The following is an 18,127-nucleotide window of genomic DNA, read 5'->3' as shown; positions in this document are numbered from 1 at the left end:
GAACTGGTTAGTACTTTTAACCAAATGCAATTAGATCACCATAAAAAGGGGGGGTGGCGGAAGAGCCCATAAAACTAAAATAAAACTGTTTCTCCCCCAGGTAAAAAAAAAAAAAAAGATAAAGAAAAACAGCCACATCCCTGCAGCTAACCCTGACAGCTACCTTCGTTCGCAATTCTTTGTACTTAAACCATAGTAGGGGAAATGAATAAAAGCAGAGAGGGGCCACTGCTTTTAAATGTTTCGCAGCAATCTAGATGGTACTTGTAGCCTCTGATCATGCTCTGCAACAGTGAATCAGGACAAGACATAGATTTGCTATTATGCATTTAATCACCAAAGGACTAGAGATGTCTGGGCTTTTGTTCTGTAATGTTTCTAAGACTGTGTCCATGAAATGCAAACAAAAAAGGAAGAAGTCTTGGCAGATTAGGGGAAGTGATGCACACTTGATGATAAGATTGATTTTAAATATTATTCATGGCATATAGCCTAGTCCACGCTCCAGCTATTTCTCCAGCTTGGGCTTTGTTGATCTTCCACTGCTCCGCTACATCATCTGCTAATGGATCATCTGGACTGGAAGGGCTTCACCAAGCGGGGGTCAGTAGCAGAACTGTGCAGACCTGCAGTGCTGGGGACCACTTATCTTTCAATATATCTAAACATATTTTCCCCAGCTTGTTTACATTAGGATGGTAGAGTTCAGTCATGAAATGTAGCTGAGGGGCTGCCATGTGGTTGGTCTTCTGGAAGGAACCGTTCAAGTTTAAAAGTCCTTCCCTCAAAGGAGGGAATCCTGGGGGCCCGAGATGACCACATGAGAATATGGGCGTTGCTCTCATCTGGCTCTGCTCTAAGCCAGGAACTGGTTCTGCAAGCGAATGCTGGGTTTCCATGACAAGTCCTGCAGGGCAGCCGGGCCATCTTGTCACATCCTGAGTTTGGTCTCTGGTCTTGACTCGGGCTTCCTATACCTTGTCTTTAGCCACAGTGTCTTTGATACTATATTTCTTTTTTTTTTTTTTAAATCTTTATTTTATTTTTATTTATTTATGATAGTCACAGAGAGAGAGAGAGGCAGAGACACAGGCAGAGGGAGAAGCAGGCTCCATGCACCAGGAGCCCAACGTGGGACTCGATCCCGGATCTCCAGGATCGCGCCCCGGGCCAAAGGCAGGCACCAAACCGCTGCGCCACCCAGGGATCCCTGATACTATATTTCTAACATTCATATATGCTTTTTGATTTTGTGGGATTGTTTTCACAGTGGAAAGAAAACAGGACGAACTATCTAAATGTACCACTGTGGCTACAGATTTGACACTTTAACATCCCCTGGTAAGTGCCCTCATTTTTCTCAAATACATGAAGTTTGTAAATCCCAGAGTTCTTACTGATAGTATCAATATTTTAATTTTTCCCTCTGTGGAGGAGCACCCTCCTTTCTCTTCCTGACAATTCCTCTCTGAGGTCAGGAGTGGGTTTCACTCATTTTGTACCTGGAAGGGCCTCCTACTCTCTGCCCAAGATCTGGAAATGAAACTCTAATTTCTGGTAAGTGATCCCCTCAAATCTGTGTTTGCCTTGTCCTTGCTTTCTAAAGCATTTCTCCTGTCTTATCAAGTTCTTCTCATATGTTCAAAACATAGTTCAGTGTGAGTTTCAAAACTTCATTTGCAGGAAAAGGTCCATTGAGAAAGGTGGGGGAAGAGGTGGCTGTCATGGCTATTGCATGTCCCTGGAGCCCATTTCAGAGGAGAGATCCATGGACTTTGAGGAAGTGATAAGAAAAAAAGTATTTCCCACTTAGGAAAAAAAAAGCATTTATTTATTTAAAAATTTCCAGCAATTTCTTTGATTCTTGGGAAGGCTTTGAGGGACTTTGTGAGATTTTAGGTAATTTCCAAAGACTTTTCCAGTTGTTTTCCACAGGAAATGTAAAAGGACATATTTAATTTTAGTTCATTTGGAAGTATTTCAAGAAAACAGAATGTGGAAGTAGGGAGAAATGTATAAATAAACTTTTTAAAAATCAGGAAATGAGTCATTTCATGTTTTACTAAAACCCAATTAATACTAATCATGCCTACTCTTAATTATTTGAAGTTCAACTCTCTTTTGGCAGGCAGGGTTGCTTGGTAAGATGGCTCTGTAGGGTGGGTTTATGGGATTGAACTCATCTTAGTTATTTTAATAACTGGTGCAGAGATAAGTACAACCAGGAGCCTGGGATATATCTGTAGAATCAAATGGATACCCACAGTAGAAAGAGTTTCATTAATGGATGTAATTGATTCATGTCTTGAAACTTTGATGAGAACCTTATAAACTTCTGGCCATTCCAGGGGGCAGGGGGTGGGGATTCAATTTACAAGTTAATTAACTAGCCTCACAAATTATTTATTTACTTCTAATTGATTATGAACTTTATGCAGATGGTTTTGCTCTGGATGAGAGAATCAGTGTCCATAAATAAGTGAAAATATTTGACTTCTCTGCACTCTAAGTGTCTGTATTATGTATATTATAGCAGGACCTGAGGTTAACAAATTATTTTGACACAGAGAATTGTAATCAGGAACTTACTACCTAAGTAAGGATGTAAGCAGTTCTCCACAGTGATAGTATAAATAGAAATTTGCATTTGTTAATTGGCAAAATATGGTCATTTCCATAGGTCAGTCTTAGAGCCAATGGGGAATCTTTTGACTATCCAATTAAAAGTATCAGCAATTTGGGACATCTTATGGAAGCCTGTCTCATGTATTTTATATTAGTAGCTGTGAAATAATAGAAAAAACTATATTAATTAAACCTATTTAATTTCCTAAGTGATAAAGACACTAATATTTGGTCTTTGATCCTGATACCTGACACAGTGCTCCTAAACCCCTTGTAATTTCCTGGGTAATAGCAATGCCTTTTGTTTTAATGAAATGACTCTTGGTGGGCTCCTGGATGGGCTCTGGTCACCAGGGAGACCACGCCATCATTAGATGCTTGGAATTTTAAGCTCCACCACCTTTTTTCCAGAGGTGGGAGGGGGGAGAGGGATTGGAAATGAAGTTAATGATCCATTATGCCTCCGCGATGAAGCCTCCATAAAAAAATCTCAAAAGTATGGGGTTTGGAGAACTTCTATGTTAGTGAACACATCCACTTATTGGGACACCCACTTATCTTCATAATGCCTTGTCTGTAGTAGGGGGAGCTCAGTAAATGTTGCATGAAATTATATTAAAAAGAAGTAAATGAATTCTACCAAAAGCCATTGCCATTCCTTGAATGATTCTAAAAGTAATTATATTGACCAAGGCACCTGGGTTAGTTGAATATCCAACTCTTGGTCTCAGCTGAGGTCATGATTTCATGGGTTGTGAGATCAGGTCCCACATCAGGCTCTGTACTCAGCAGGGAGTCTGCTTGAAGATTCTCACCCTCTGCCCCTCCCCCACTCACACACACTTTCTCTCTCAAATAAATAAATCTTTAAAAAATATTGATGATAGTCTCTTTCAAAGTTTTATATTTCTATTTTTAAAAAGATTTTATTTATTTATTTATTAGATTGAGAGTACACGCACAAGCATGGGAGGCAGAGGGAAAAGCAGACTCCCCACTGAGCAAGGAGCCCAATGTGGGGTTTGATCCTAGGACTTTGGGTCATGACCTGAGCTGAAGGCAGATGTTTAATCGACTGAGCCACCCGGGAGCTCCTATTTCCATTTATATTACTTTTAAGAGCAGGTTTAGAGGTACCTGGCTGCTTCAGTCAACAGAGCATGCAACTCTTGATCTTGAGGTTGTAAGTTCAAGTCCCGCATTGGGTGGAGAGATTACTTAGAAACAAAATTTTAAAAAATGAAGCACGTTTACATTTATTTTCTCACTTAATTTTCACAACTGCCACTGAGGTAGGGCGATCACACAGCCTGCAAGGGGTCATAGGACTAAGGGATTTCAGGGCAGGATCTTTGCTTCTTCACCAGGAGAAATGTATGACCAGAGTGTATTGTGATCTCAAAGGTCTTGAGAATTCTTGGTTTCTATGACTCACAAAAGGAGACATCTTCATCCTTCATTCAGAGACATTCCAAGTATGCAGATAATTCACAACAGGGCTGGGGGGAAAGCTGCTATCCATTTATTCATGTATTATTCATTCTTTCTTGATTACTCTTTGCCAGGCACTGTCACAAACAATAGGGACACAGCATGGAACAAGACAGATACTGTCCTTGTTCTCTCTTGGTACTTATATTCTAGAGAAGGAGACAGAAAATCAATAAGTAGACACAAACATAGACAAGTTGATTTGAAATAATTATAGTGTCATGAAGACCATAAATAAGGCTAACACGAGGGTCAGAGGGTGGGGAACATGGGATGGTCGGAGAAGGCTTCCCTGAGGAGGTGACTTATTTTGCAAAATAAACTTTCACTGAAGTATAACACATGTGCAAAAATGCGTGCACGTCATAAGTGTACAGGCTTAATAGATTTCTGCAGAGTGAACATGTGCAGTTAACGATCACTCAGGACAAGAACTAGAACATTGCCAACACCCTAGGAGCAGCCCCACTCCCCGAAGAGGTGACATTTGAGCTGGACCTGCATGCTGAATGGGCGGCTGTGCAAAGCTCTAGGCTCAGAGTGTTCCCAAAAAGGAGGAGAACAATTGAGAAGGCAGAAAGAACTTGGCGTGTTTGAGGGACAGAAAGAAGGCCAGTTTGTACCAGTTTGTTGATTTAGCACAACAATGCTTGAGCTATGTGTTTGTAATATGACTCTCAGCTTGGAACTGGAAAAGAAGCAAGCCCTTGATTCCAACAGTTATTCAGGCCTCATCTCTTAGTAAGTTGGGCTCTTGGGATCCTAAAGTAACTTGGAGCAGGAAAATCTTTGGATATTTTATTGATCACACAGTGTCCACCACATGCAAGGAGGGCAGTTCTCCTAGTCCATGCCCAACTCAGACATATAGATTCACACAAAGATTTTATAATCTCTCACATTACAATAATTCCCCTAGATTGTTGTTGTTGTTGTTGTTGTTTTTCCAATTCCATCAACCTCCCTTTACCATGGTAACCCATTTAGGAAGAGTTCCTCCTGTTATCTTGTCCAGGGCCCTGGTTTTGACATTTGATATTCCAGAATTTCATCATTACATTGTGCTTGAAAATCCCAAGTTATCTAAACACTTGAATATAGGTCTGGTTGATTCCTGAGAAGGGGAGGTGGGGAAGTGATACAGGTAGCGAGAGGCACATAACTGGAAACAGCAGGAATGATGGAGTTGTTACACAAACTTCTGTACCTTAGAGCTGTTATGCTCAGAGGAGGAGATATGTCAAATTGTTTTCTTACCACCCTAGTTTTAAAGATTTTATTTACTTACGAGAGAGAGAGAGAGAGAGAGAGAGAGAGAGAGAGAGCGCACACAGGAGCAGTAGGGGCAGAGGGAGAGGAAGAGAGAATCTCAAGCTGACTCCACGATGAGTGGAGCCTGATGCGGGATGCCCAACCGACTGTGCCACCCAGGTGCTTGCACCCTAAATTTTTTTTTTCCTAAATTTTTTTTTTAAGATTTTATTCATTTAGAGATGCCTGGATGGCTCAGTGGTTGAGCATCTACCATTGGCTCAGGTTGTGATCCCGGGGTCCTAGGATTGAGTCCCACATCAGGCTCCCTGCAGGGAGCTGCTTCTCCCTCTGCCTATGTCTCTGCCTCTCTCTGTGTGTCTCTCATGAATAAATAAATAAAATCTTAAAAAAAGATTTCATTCTTTTATTTGACAGAGAGCACAAGTTGGGGGAGTAACAGGTGAAGGGAGAGGGAGAAGCAGGCTCCCCCCTGATCACGACCCCGAGATCGTGACCAGAGCCAAAGGCAGATGCTTAACCAACGAGCCACCCAGGTGCCCCCTAGTTAAGTTTTAATTCCGCTTTAACATTAGACTGTCCTGGAAGCACTGATATTTTCTTGAATGAACAACACTCATTCAGAACCTGACAGCTGAGCCCTTTGGTGAGGCAGTCATGCCTTCACACTGGGAAACAAATTAACCTAATTTGGGCCCTGACTGCCTATGCAGAGGCTCCATCTGGGCTCCAGAAACTCTTTAGGGTATGTTTCCCATGAGCTCAGAGCATATCTGCTGCTGTCAATGTCCATGCTTGTGCCACCATGGAGAACTCTGCAGGGTATGACCATTCCTGCGGTGGACACGGCTGCTATAAGGGAGGCACGGCCAGGGGCACTGCTCTGTGCCAGCCTGTAGATGGCTGTGACTTTTCTCACAGTTCTTCACTGGCTGCTGCCCCTGGTCCTCAGATGCCAGAAGTGTATGGAGGCGGACTGTCTCCTCTACTTTTGCTACGCTCTGTTAGAGGGTCCCCAAGCAGAGCTGCATGAGCTCCAAGGTGTTTCCATGTTTATTTACAACCTTTTGCTCAACAGAGAAGTCTGACATGATCCCACTGGGGGCTGAGTCAAGAGACAAATTAGAAGGACAGATACCAGGCTGAGCTCAGAATTTCCCCATCCTTAGGAGTTTCTTCCCCTTTGGGTATATTCCTTCCCAGGGGGCTCCTTAGCTTACCTTCATACAGATACCTGTCAACTACTTCCCATCTGCCAGGTGTGTGCAGGCATCCTGACTCTCTGGCCTCAACACAGCACGAGATCTTTCTCAGGGTGGCTCTGCAGCGTACTGATGGTTCACTGTACAGGCTCAGGAAGGTCTGAATCCTACAGCCTAGCACTGGGAGCCCCCACTCCTTTTAAACAATGTGCAGTGCCTTTTTTTTTTCTTTTTTTAATCAGCGAAAGCTTGATCCTTGTTTTAACAAGTCATGTCCCAACAAGAGAAGGCAGTGCTTATAGTCAAACCTCCTCCGCATGTGAATCTCCTGGGAAGTTGGATCATTTCTTTGGCTTAATCTTAGTGGGGAGGATGAGGGAAGGCAGTGGGCTTTTAAGTGATCTCTCAGACCAAACTGTCACCCCTGTGAGTTATCTGCTTCCATGGGGCCATTTGAGTAATCTTTCTAAAGTAGTGAGTCATACCGCTGCTTTCAAAACTCGTACTGCTTACCCATCCCGTAAAGGCTGATGCCCGTCCTGGTCCTTCTTGATCCAGCGACCACCTTACTTCTCCTACCTCTACTTTTCCCTACTTCCCTCTGCATGTCATACCTCCTAGTCACATCAGTCTACTCCATACCTTTCCTTGCTGTTCCCTTGGTTTGGCATACCTCTCTCACTCCCACCTGGCAAGCTATTCATCCTTGAGGCCCAGCTGTAAAGGCCTCCTCTAAGAATCTCTTCCCTCCTGGTATCTTAAATTGTCTCCTTACTATAGGGAAGGTGTCCCTGGCAGGACATGAAGGGCCTGGTTCAAGTGTTGAAGCAGAGTTGAAGTTCTATTTAGTGGTTGGTTGTTCTGAAGGCCTGTATGCCTCTCTGTAAGGCATGGGTTTTCTCCCTGGTTGTCTTTGTGAAATGCGCTTTCTCTCCTTATTTGGCTTCTGGGACCCAGAGCCCCATCCATTACTGTGTAAGGGAGTTGCCTCTTCGTGCAAGCTCACCAGCCTCTTTAATCCTCCTTTGTAACTGGATTATGTCAGACTTTGCCATGTGCCTGGAGGCTTCCTATGGGTCTCATTTCAAAATAACAGAGAAATGTCATACTAACCATCCCTCCCAACCCCCCACTGCCACGTATTTGTTTTTGAAACAGTTTAGTAGAATAATATTCAGGGAAGAAAGAGAAGCAAGAGGGGGGAAAAGAGCCCAAAACATCCTCCCAAACTCTCAAGACAGCTAATTCACTACGTATGCCTAAGGATGCTCAGCTTCTCTAGGAGGTCCGCAGAACCAACAAGGAGTCACCGCGTGGAGGGGTGAGTGCCTGTGCTGCCTGGACAGGTGAAACTCTATGGGCCTGCCAGTGGGGAAGACGTGTTGTCAACAGACCCTTTAATCAAAGCCCAAGCCACTGCTAATTGGTTAGGTATAAAAGCAACAAGAGGCAGATACTGAGGGTGGCAGTGGGATAGGGGTAGAGGGGTGGCGTATGGGTGAGGGGTGGGAGGATTAAAGTCTTAGAAAGTCGTAGCTGAGGCACTTGGAATGAGCCCGATTCTCTGGCCCTTGCGATTCATATCATTCCTCTGCTCAAAAACCTGTCATGCTATCCTCTTATAGCCACTTCTCTGTCAGCCTCCTTCCCTGGCAACCAGTCATCTGTTTCCATCTCTATTGTTTTGTCATTTCAAGAGCGTTATATAAAGAGAGCCATACCGTCTGCAACTGTTTTGAGGTAGGCTTTTTCACTGAGCATAATTCCTCTGTGTATCAATAGTTCATTCCCTTTTATTGCTGAGTAGTATCCCATGGTATTCATGTATCATCACTTGTGCAACCATTCTGTGAAAGGATAGTGCCGGGAATTCTCGTGATGGAGCTACTCTGTGTCCTGACCATGGTGGTAGCCACATGAATAGACACATGTGATAAAATCGCATAGAATGAACCACATGCACACACGAGTGCATGCACAAGTGCTGAAAGTTGAGTAAGGTGGGTGGACTGTATCAATGCTAATTAAAAAAAAAGATTTTATTTATTCATTCATGAGAGACACACAGAGAGAGGCAGAGACACAGGCAGAGGGAGAAGCAGGCTCCCTGCAGGGAGCCCGATGTGGGACTTAATCCCAGGACTCCAGGATCACGCCCTGAGCTGAAGGCAGATGCTTTAACTGCTGAGCCACCCAGGTGTCCCTCAATGCTAATTTCTTTTTTTTTAAAATTTATTTATTCATGAGAGACACAGAGAGAGAAAGGCACAGAGACACAGGGAGAGGGAGAAGCAGGCTCCATGCAGGGAGCCCAATGTGGGACTCGATCCTGAGTCTCCAGGATCACGCCATGGGCTGAAGTTGGCACTAAACCGCTGAGCCAACCGGGCTGCCCTCAATGCTAATTTCTTAATTTTGATTCTGAGCTATAAGTTTAGAAAATGTCAACATTGGGGAAACTGGATGAAGAATATATTGGATTTATCCGTATTATTTCTTACAACTGCATATGAATTTACAATTATCTTAAAAAAAAAAAACAACAAACCAAAGCAAAACACAATGGGTGGCACTTATTTGCTAATGGAACAAAGGATAAACCCTTTGGTCTTGAACTCAAGGCTGACTTGGCAACGTTTCCCATCATATCAATCACTTTTCCTTAAAGTAAACTTTTCTTTTAGTTGAAATATAATGTTCAGATGGAAAAGGGGTTAAATCACAAAGGTACAGCTTAATGAATTTTCACATGAACTCACCCGTATAACCAACACTAGAACAAGAAGTAAAACATCTCCAGGACTCCAGAAGCCCCCTACTCCTCCTGTCTGTTTACTATGCTCAAAAATATAATTGCTCTCTGGTTTCCATCCCATATATTGGTTTCTTGTTTTTAAACTTCGTATAAATGAATTCATGGATTCATTTTAATTAGCTTCTTTTGTTCACCATGTTGGTTAGATTTATTCATGTTGCAGGTAGTAGTGGTTCATTATCTCTGCTGTATAGTATTTATTCCAATGAGTGACAAAAACCACAATTATATGATTTCTACATGGTACTGTTGGTGATTATTGGCTTGTTTACAGGTTGGGTTATTTCAAGTAGGTCTGTCATGAATGCTCTTTAATACACCTTTTGGCTCACGTCTGTGCTCATTTCACTTAGATTAAGACCTAGAAAAAAAAACAAAGACCTAGAAGTGGAATTGCTGGGTCATAGGATATACATGTGTGTAGCTTTAGTTGGTACTGCCAAATACTTTTCCAAAGTGGTTGCACCAATTTAGTAGACCCTTTCCCAGGACCATAGGGGAGTTCTTGTTTTTTCTACGTCCTGGCCAATTTTTGGCATCATCAGTTTAATTAATTGCGGTCATTCTGATGGGGTGTGTAGTGGTAGCTCAGTATTGAGGACTGGTTGCAAGAGGGTTTTTTTCTTTTCCCCACCAGGAGGAGAGTACTATTACTTGTTATTCAGTGTGAGGGTTACCATGGGGATAGAGGGGTTTCCCACTTCTTTTCCCAGAGGCAGATAGCTATGTTTTTATCCCTTCTGCAAACAGAGAATCTTAGCCTGGGCCTCCTGAATGGGAGAGTTGCCTACCCCTCCCCTAGTGGCTTAAGGTTTTGACTTCTTATGAGAAAAGGCTCTGGAAAATGGGTGGGGTTTCATGCCCGCAGGCCCAAGAAGGCTCTCTTAGCTGTCCTGCCTGCCTCAGTCGTTCTTCTGAGTACCTGGCAGAGATTGTGGAAAAGAGCTTAAGTATATGAACTCTTCGGTCTGGGGTTCCCATGGATTCTCAACTTCATGCCAACTCACACTTCACTTTTAAGAATTTGTTGTAAGGCTACCTCTTTTCTTCTTACCCTCTTCCTCCAAAGAGGCTCTGACAAAGGTAGAAGAGTTCTTGTGTATTATCTGTGGTAGGGCTTCTCAGTCACAGGAATTCAGATCTTCTGATTTGCCGTGTAACCTTTATACTCTGATGGGCTCAAGGGAAGTTACGATTTTATAGATTGTCTAGTTTTCTCTCGTTGTGGTAGGAGGTGTATTCTCTTGTGGCTTTATACTTCTCACTGTGGTTTTTAATTTGAATTTCTTTCATAATTAATGAGTTTGTACTTTTTTTTTTTTTTTTTTTTTTTTTTTTTTGCAGAGCCAGCTAAAGCTTTTATTTGGGAAAAAATGCTTGAGTTGTCTTTTAGTTTGGGGTAAAGACAAGAGAGGATACCCAGGGCAGTAGACTACCCCTGAGAGTAGAATAAGGACTGGGGCTAAGCCTCAGGTGGGTCTTCTGTTCCCAATAGCTCCCCTGCACATTCCCCCAAAGGCTCTATGGCAGCCATAGGAGAGGAGAGACTGGGAGGCAGTGGCTGTTTACTTGGGTGGGACATCAGATGATACAGACACGAGTTTCTCATTGTGGGTCTCAATCTTCTTTGCAACCATGGCCTTGGAGAAGCTGAGCAGCTGGAGCCAGAGCCCCTGACAGAGCTGAAGCTGGACTGGAAGAAACTCAGGCTGTAGCTGAAGTCAGGGCTCATGAGACCCCGATAGATTGAGTTCAGTCCACCAGAGTAGCTGCTTGGGGTCCTGGTAGTCAGGCAGCTGCCATGCCATGTCCTGCTTGGCTTGCCACAGGGCACCCTCTAGCTCAGCCACCTTGGCATTGGAGTCCTTAATGGCCAGCTGCCTACACTGCTTAGCATCAGTGATGACAGCCTCCAGGGAAGCCTTTGAGGCCCTGAGAAACTGCAGTCTGGATTTGTCTGATGTTCTAGTTCATCTCAGAACTCTCTATCTGTGTGTGACAGAGGTTATCCCTGTGCTTCCCAGCCAGTATCTGCAGTTCCTTGTACTTGATCTGGTACACAAGCTCAGCCTTGGCCTGGCTATGGTTGGGGATCTCCTTGGACTGGGCCTTGACCTTGGCAATGAGGCTGTCTGGTCCAGAGAGTGCTGTTGTACACGAAGAGGTCCATGAAGGTGTTGGAGATCTACGACCACAGCTCTCAGTTCTCTTCTTCATATGGGGGCCTTAGGGAGATGATCTTATCCATCAGCCCCTCCAGGTAGCTCTGCTTTATTCAGATAATCTTCATCCACAGCTGTTCTGGCAAGGACAGTTTCATTCTCCATCGCTGCACATTCTTTGATCGCTCCCTTGTGCTTCTTCTTGAAGTCCATCACCAGCTCTTGCATTTGCCAAGCTCTATGTCCAGCTTCAGCTTCTCCTGGGCCACTGTGTCCAGCTGCTGCCTGGTTGTTGACCTAGCTCTTAAACACGTTGTCCATGTTGCTCTGAGCCATTTTCTGTTGCTCTAAGAGGCTCCACTGGGCTCCACCATCTGGTTCTGCTGCTCTAGGTTCTACACCTTGTTGATAAAGACTTGTTCTTGAGGGTCTTGGTCTGTTCCTTGTCCTGGATGCACATGGCTTGGGCACTGGAGTCCATTACCAGCTTAAGGGGCTGAGCAGGCTCTGTTTCACTGAGACAGCTGTGATGTTCCCCACACCCTGGGCCCAGTGTAGGCCCTGAGCATACTCATACTGGTCCCCAGGTCACCCCAGAAGCTGCTGCTCCTGCCCAGCTGGAAGAAGGCCGAGGAACTGATGTGGGTGCCAGACACACTTATGTATGAGTGGCTGCTGAAGGCCCAGGGACCAGTGGTGGGCACCTTGTAGGACTTCTGGGTCACCTGGATGGACTCAGTGGAGGTTGGAGTAGGCTGAACCAGACAGAAACTTGAAGGCGCTGAGAAGGTGCTTCTAGATGTGGGGCCTTGAGCACCTTTTAATGTAACAACCATATCTTTCATTTACCTGCTCCACTGCCTTTGTCTGAGATGCCTTTTCCTTTTGTTCTCTATTCCTTTAAGGGTCAGTTCAAGGGTCCCTTTGTCCATGCAGCTGTCTCTCACCACCTGTGTCCTCATCCACTGTCCCCACCAAGCCTTGCTCTCTCCTCCCTTCCATTTCCCCAGCATTTTATACTCCTTGAATTAGGCAACTGGGAGTTGGGCAAAGATATTACAAGGCCCAGTCCTAGGAGATCACCAACCATAGTGTCTATCAGTTTTCCTTATGATCAGCTAGGAGAAGCAGAGCAAGTGGGTGAGAGGTAGTATAAATGTCCAGGGTGAGTTCTTCCTGGGACTTGAAGAGAGGAGTAGAGCACAAGAGATGATTTCTTCCAGAGATCTTAAGGTTTCAGCTCATTTCTCCAAAGGCAGAGTTTATAGTCTGGGAATTTGTAGGAGGGTCATCTCATAAATGCCCTGAAGGCATACTCCTGGTTTTGGTTGTGTTTTGTTCTTTGCCAGGCACTTTTCCTGGTTAATTGAGCCCAAATTGCTGAAAACAAACTTTCTCGGGGTTGCCCTCATCCTGCTGGGTATCAGCTTTCCCCAAAACCAAAATTGCTGCTTAGTCTAGACCTGCACGTTTATCGTTCTATTTTAAGAGAAGCCCCAAATCCACACCAGAACAGCAGAGGTGGCTTCTCTACATAAAACTGCCTTTCCCTTTGGCATTTACTTGTCTCCCTCACAGCCATGAACCCTTTGTACGTTGTCCGTCCCTGGCTACTTCTGGGCAGACCTCAGCTGCTTTGTTACTGCCCAGGGCAGCAACAAAGCCAGAAATAGTCTTTTCACAGTGAGAGACGAGAATAATAGGATACATCTCAGTCACAGAAAAGGAGGCCCGAATCCTGAGGGTGGTCATGGAAGACCACCTGTTAATTAAGCCATGACCAGACGTGCCTGGCTGGGTATTCCTGTCTTTCTTTTCACCTGGCTCCAGAGATGGCATTTTCCCTTTGCATTTTGCTTCTCTGGATTTCCTGGGTGAGTTGATAAAGCACTTTAGTTTTCTGTGATTCTCTCCCGCAGTGACCTCAAGGCAGTGGTGTGCTGGTAAACTTATAACAGCCAGCTTCCAGGAAGAGAAGCTTTGATTTGCAGCGTTTGTCCATTTCTGTAGTGTAAATACTTTCACCATAGCTGATTTTAAGCTACTAATGTGATCTCACTGGAAATGGAGTTGGGCAGAGATGTGCAAGAGCACACTATTGTATGGCATCTCCACCATGTGAGTGAAATAAGTGTAAATAACCTCAAGATCGTAGATCAGTGATTGGCAAATTACGGCCCGTAGACCACATCTGACCCTTGCATGGCCTGTTATTGTGCAGTCCATGAGCTAAGATTAGTTTTTATCTTTTTTTAAAGCATGGTGAAACAAACAATATGTGACAGACTGTGATCCTCAAAGCCTAAAATACTTAGTATTTGTCCCCTTACAGAAAAAGTTTGTTGACCCCTGGCATAGGTAACCATAAAATGTAGTAAAGTAACTAGGAAGTGGTGACTTTTGGGTATTTTTGCTGTTGGATTTTGGTAAAATTTATTATTAATGTATATTATTTAATTTTTTTATGACAGCTGTGTTTAACAACAAGCCACAAAGTTCCTCCAAATGTAATAGTTGGTTCTCATGATCCAGCGAGAGCTGACTTGAGCACACCACTGCCTCAAGGGTCATTGCTTCAGGGACCCAAGGATTCTTTAGCCCAGTCTCTTCACATTATATGTGCGGAAACTGAGGCCCAAAGAAAATGACTTACTCCAGATCACTTGGCAAGTTAGTGGCAGAGCCAAGTTTTCTGCCCCCTAGTTCTATTCTATTTGGTCGTTTGATGCTGACAAATACCTATGGTCCTTTTTTTGTATTGCTTTTACCTCTTAACTCCCTGATTTCCTCTGAAGTCTGAGCAAGCACTTGGCCCCAGATGGTGCGCCCCAGCTCTGCACAGCCTGAGCCAGCAGGTGGAAGAGCTGTTCCGCTGACTTAACTGGGACCCTGTTCAGATTTACCGACTGACTTGTTTTCCTGCTTACTTTGAGGATGTTCCTTTTTCTCTCCTCTAGATTGTTGCCTCCACCCTGGGTGTTTGCTCAACTCCTTTACCAAGTTTTGGTTTCTTCCACCAGGATGGGTGTTCTTGTACTAGCTTCCTTGATCATCATCTTCCCTTTGGGGTTTGCACTGGGCACTCTTCTGCTGAGTCTTTGTTCTCAGCATCCTGAGGCCCGTTTATTATGAAAGAACCTGATGTTTTCTGAGAGGTTGAGGCATGGGTCAGAGGGAGCAGAGAAGTTTGGCCTGAGAAAGAGGAAAATGCTGGGTGGGTGGCTGGGGCTGCATCTCCTGTGAGTGGTTGAGTGAGGAGTAGTATCCAGGCAGGAGAGAGGAGAGAGAGTAAAGAAGCAAGCAACAGAGACAAGCTCTGGGTTCCATGGGTTCCATTGTCCCACAAGGCTAGGGCTAACCTCCTGTGCTTTGGGGGGTAATCCCTAGTAATCTTATACTCAACTCTCACATACTTTGAGCTAGTCTAAGTGGATTCCTGCTTCTTGTGACCACTAAAACACTGGAAGTCTCAGATCCTTATGGACTGGGAGTAGCTGAGGCCTTGAGAGCAGGCGACGCTGTGAATGAGTAGGCACTTTTCCATTGGGGAGTCCCCTGGCTGTCCAGAAGCTATGGCAAGGTTCTGGTTGCTTTCTGCTGTCTTCTCTTCCTCTTTTACCAGAGTGGCTGAATGCCGAATGGTTGTCACAGCACAATTAATACAGTCAAAGGCAGAGGCAATATAGATATTGGCCTGACTTTGATATATTCTAAGGTTCCAAAGAGAAAGTGATAAATTATAAAATATCTTCTATAAATATAGAAGTAAAAAAAACTTAGTTTGAAGAAAGTTTTCATTTTATGTTTTACTGCTGTAAAGGAAAATTCAATTTATTTGAATAGGCAGATCAAACATAATTTGGGAAAGTACATACATCTAGCATTAGAAAATCAGACATTTGGGGCGCCTGGGTGGCTCAGTCAGTTAAGCGTCCAACTCTTGATTTTGGCTCAGGTTGTGATCTCAGGGTCATGAGATTGAGCCCTGCATTGGGCTCTACACTCAGTGCAGAGCCTGCTTGAGGTTCTCTCTCCCTGTCTCCCTCTGCAACCCCCTTAGTCACATCCCCCCTCCACTCACAGGCATGTGTGGACTTTCTCTCTCCCCCCCCACCAAAAAAAAAAGAAAACCCCAGGGATATTATAAACCCATTTATTGTTAAGATAGCAAATGGCACTGAAAAACACTTGTGAAGAAAAAAACTATTCTGTAAATAATATACTAATTTTGTCTGACTTTCTGTCTGTCCTTATTTACATAGATAAACTTTTGCACAGTTGTGTGCAAAATGATATACATACACATTTTGCAGTTATGGAAAGTTTCCATTTTTCTATAATCTATGAAGTTTTCATTTCTAATGGTTGAGTGATCATGTGTCTGTCTAGTGGATGTGCAACAATTTGCTTAATTATTCTTACATAATTAAATATTTAGATTGCTTCCAGTTTTTGGTGTCATTTTCAATAATTCAATGAAAAAATTTTAAAAATATTTATTTTAGAGAGAGTGAGCAAGCAGGGGGAGGAGCAGAGAGAGAGGGGGAATCTCAAGCAGACTTCATACTGAGCACAGAGCCCGACATGGGGCTCCATCCCAGGACCCTAAGATCATGACCTGAAATGAAATGAAGAGTTGGATGCTCAACCGACTGAGCCACTCAGGTGCCCCAGTGAACATTTTTAATATTTGATTTTAAAATCAAAATGCAAAATTCCTCAGCAAAAATCCCCTGGAGTGGAATTACTGGGTGACCGGGGAAGGCTGGCTCCAGAAGGAACACAGAATTTAGAGTCAGAGACCTAGGACGGATCTTTGATCAGTGTGATCTTGGGCAAATTACTTCATGACCTACAGTTTTCTCACCTGTAAACTTGATTTATGCTATTTAATACCTCATAGAATTTTTTTAAAGATTGTATCTATGCATAAGAGACACACAGAGAGAGGCGGAGACACAGGCAGAGAGACCAAGACGCTCAAGCCACTCAGGTGCCCCTATACCTCCTAGGATTTTGATGAGCATTGATGAGCTATCACAAGTATTAGCACACAGCATACTCAAATGAGTTAGTTGGAAGAGGATAGACATTTTTATTCTTGATCCACATCACCAAATTCCTTTTTTCAGAAGATAGAATCGTCAGCGATATAAGTATAGGCGGGTTTGAGGGCCAACTTACCAGAATTAAATTTTGTGATGTTAAAGGTCAATATAACAAGCAATATGATGTTAACAGATACTTCGGGATATCCTGAGGTATGCAAAAGAAATGCTTAAATACTAAAAAAGTAGAAAAAAAAATCACAACAGCAGGCAAAGCACAGCATGATCCGAAATGACTGAAATAAGAGGAAGGATCAAAGAGGTTGGGATGCAGAGGGGGCTGTGGCAGAGGAAGTCCATACTTTTCTGCTGCATCTCTAACATTTGTCAGGTCGGCTTGTGGGTGGGCCCCGTTCAGCATTTCCCTTCCTCGAGATGGGCAGTGCACAGTTCTCTCCCGGGGTCCTGGCAGATGCTCCCCAACGCAGCTCTTCCCTGCCCTCCACCCTTAGGGGAGCAGATGAAGCGCAGAGGGAGGGAACAGTGCCCACATTGTAAGCCCAGCCGTCACACACAGCTCCCTGCTTCCCTCCCCAGCGCAGAGGCTGCCCACCCCCCGCTCCCCCCATGCTGCCAGAGCCTCCAGGCCACTGCTCTGCCCACGCAGGCTCAGCCCTGCCCGACCCCAGGGGCAGACAATGCCTGCTTGTCCTCAGGCCCTGGTTTCCTTCTTGCAAGGGAGCCGACCTCCCTTTGCACAGTAGCCTTTGGTCCATCTGTGACCTAGGAAGGCGGATTTCTCTCTCTAACGCTGTTGGAAGAAGGGGCAGCCACCTAAAGTGTCAAGGGATCTGGTGAAAGTGACTTGGGTCTATTCCTTTTTCTCACGAGGTTTGATGTGGTCTTGACCACAAAATGAAGGAGAAGCATCAGAACAACTATGGTGAGCCCCATGCCTCAGAACTGTCCTGGAAAAGTCCATGGTTTCTACAGCAGTGGTCCTTACTGAGCACCCATCCTGTGGGAGGAAGAAATCTCTGCATCGGGCAATTGATTTAAAATCCCATACAAAAACTTTCTAATAGGGGAGGAAGATCTTTTCTACTTTCTTGGTCCTTGATAGTCTATAAAGCTCATTCTCATCTATTTTCTATGAGAGAGGCAGGAATATAAACAGGGAAACTGAGGCCCAGGGACGGAGAGTAGTTAACAAGTTTGGGACTGGGACTTTGGAATCTAGGTCATCAGTGTCTTGGGAAAAATTGTGTTCCTTTTCCCCACACCACACTGAGCTTAGTAAAAAGCATGGAGAGGGCAGAAAATGAGCAACTCCAGGGATGGAGTTAGAGATGGATAGTCTATGTTTTTTCCTTCTAATGGACCCTCAATGTTTCTCCCTTCTCATCAGGGGCGATTGTTTCTATTTTATTTTATTTTATTTTATTTTATTTTATTTTATTTTATTATTTTATTTTATTTTATTTTATTTTTTTTATTTATTTTTAATTAAAT

General features: G+C 44.0%; 1 pseudogene; it reads right to left on the bottom strand.

Annotated features, from left to right (window-relative positions):
- Nucleotides 1–467: 467 nt before the first annotated feature.
- LOC106559527 lies at nucleotides 468–11,622 on the bottom strand (annotated as a pseudogene).
- Between the last annotated feature and the right edge of the window lie 6,505 nt (nucleotides 11,623–18,127).

This window comes from Canis lupus, chromosome 11, assembly GCF_011100685.1.
Source record: "Canis lupus familiaris isolate Mischka breed German Shepherd chromosome 11, alternate assembly UU_Cfam_GSD_1.0, whole genome shotgun sequence".
NCBI lineage: Eukaryota > Metazoa > Chordata > Mammalia > Carnivora > Canidae > Canis > Canis lupus.
The sequence above is the reverse complement of the archived record's forward strand: the minus strand, read 5'-3'. Positions and strand labels throughout refer to the sequence as shown.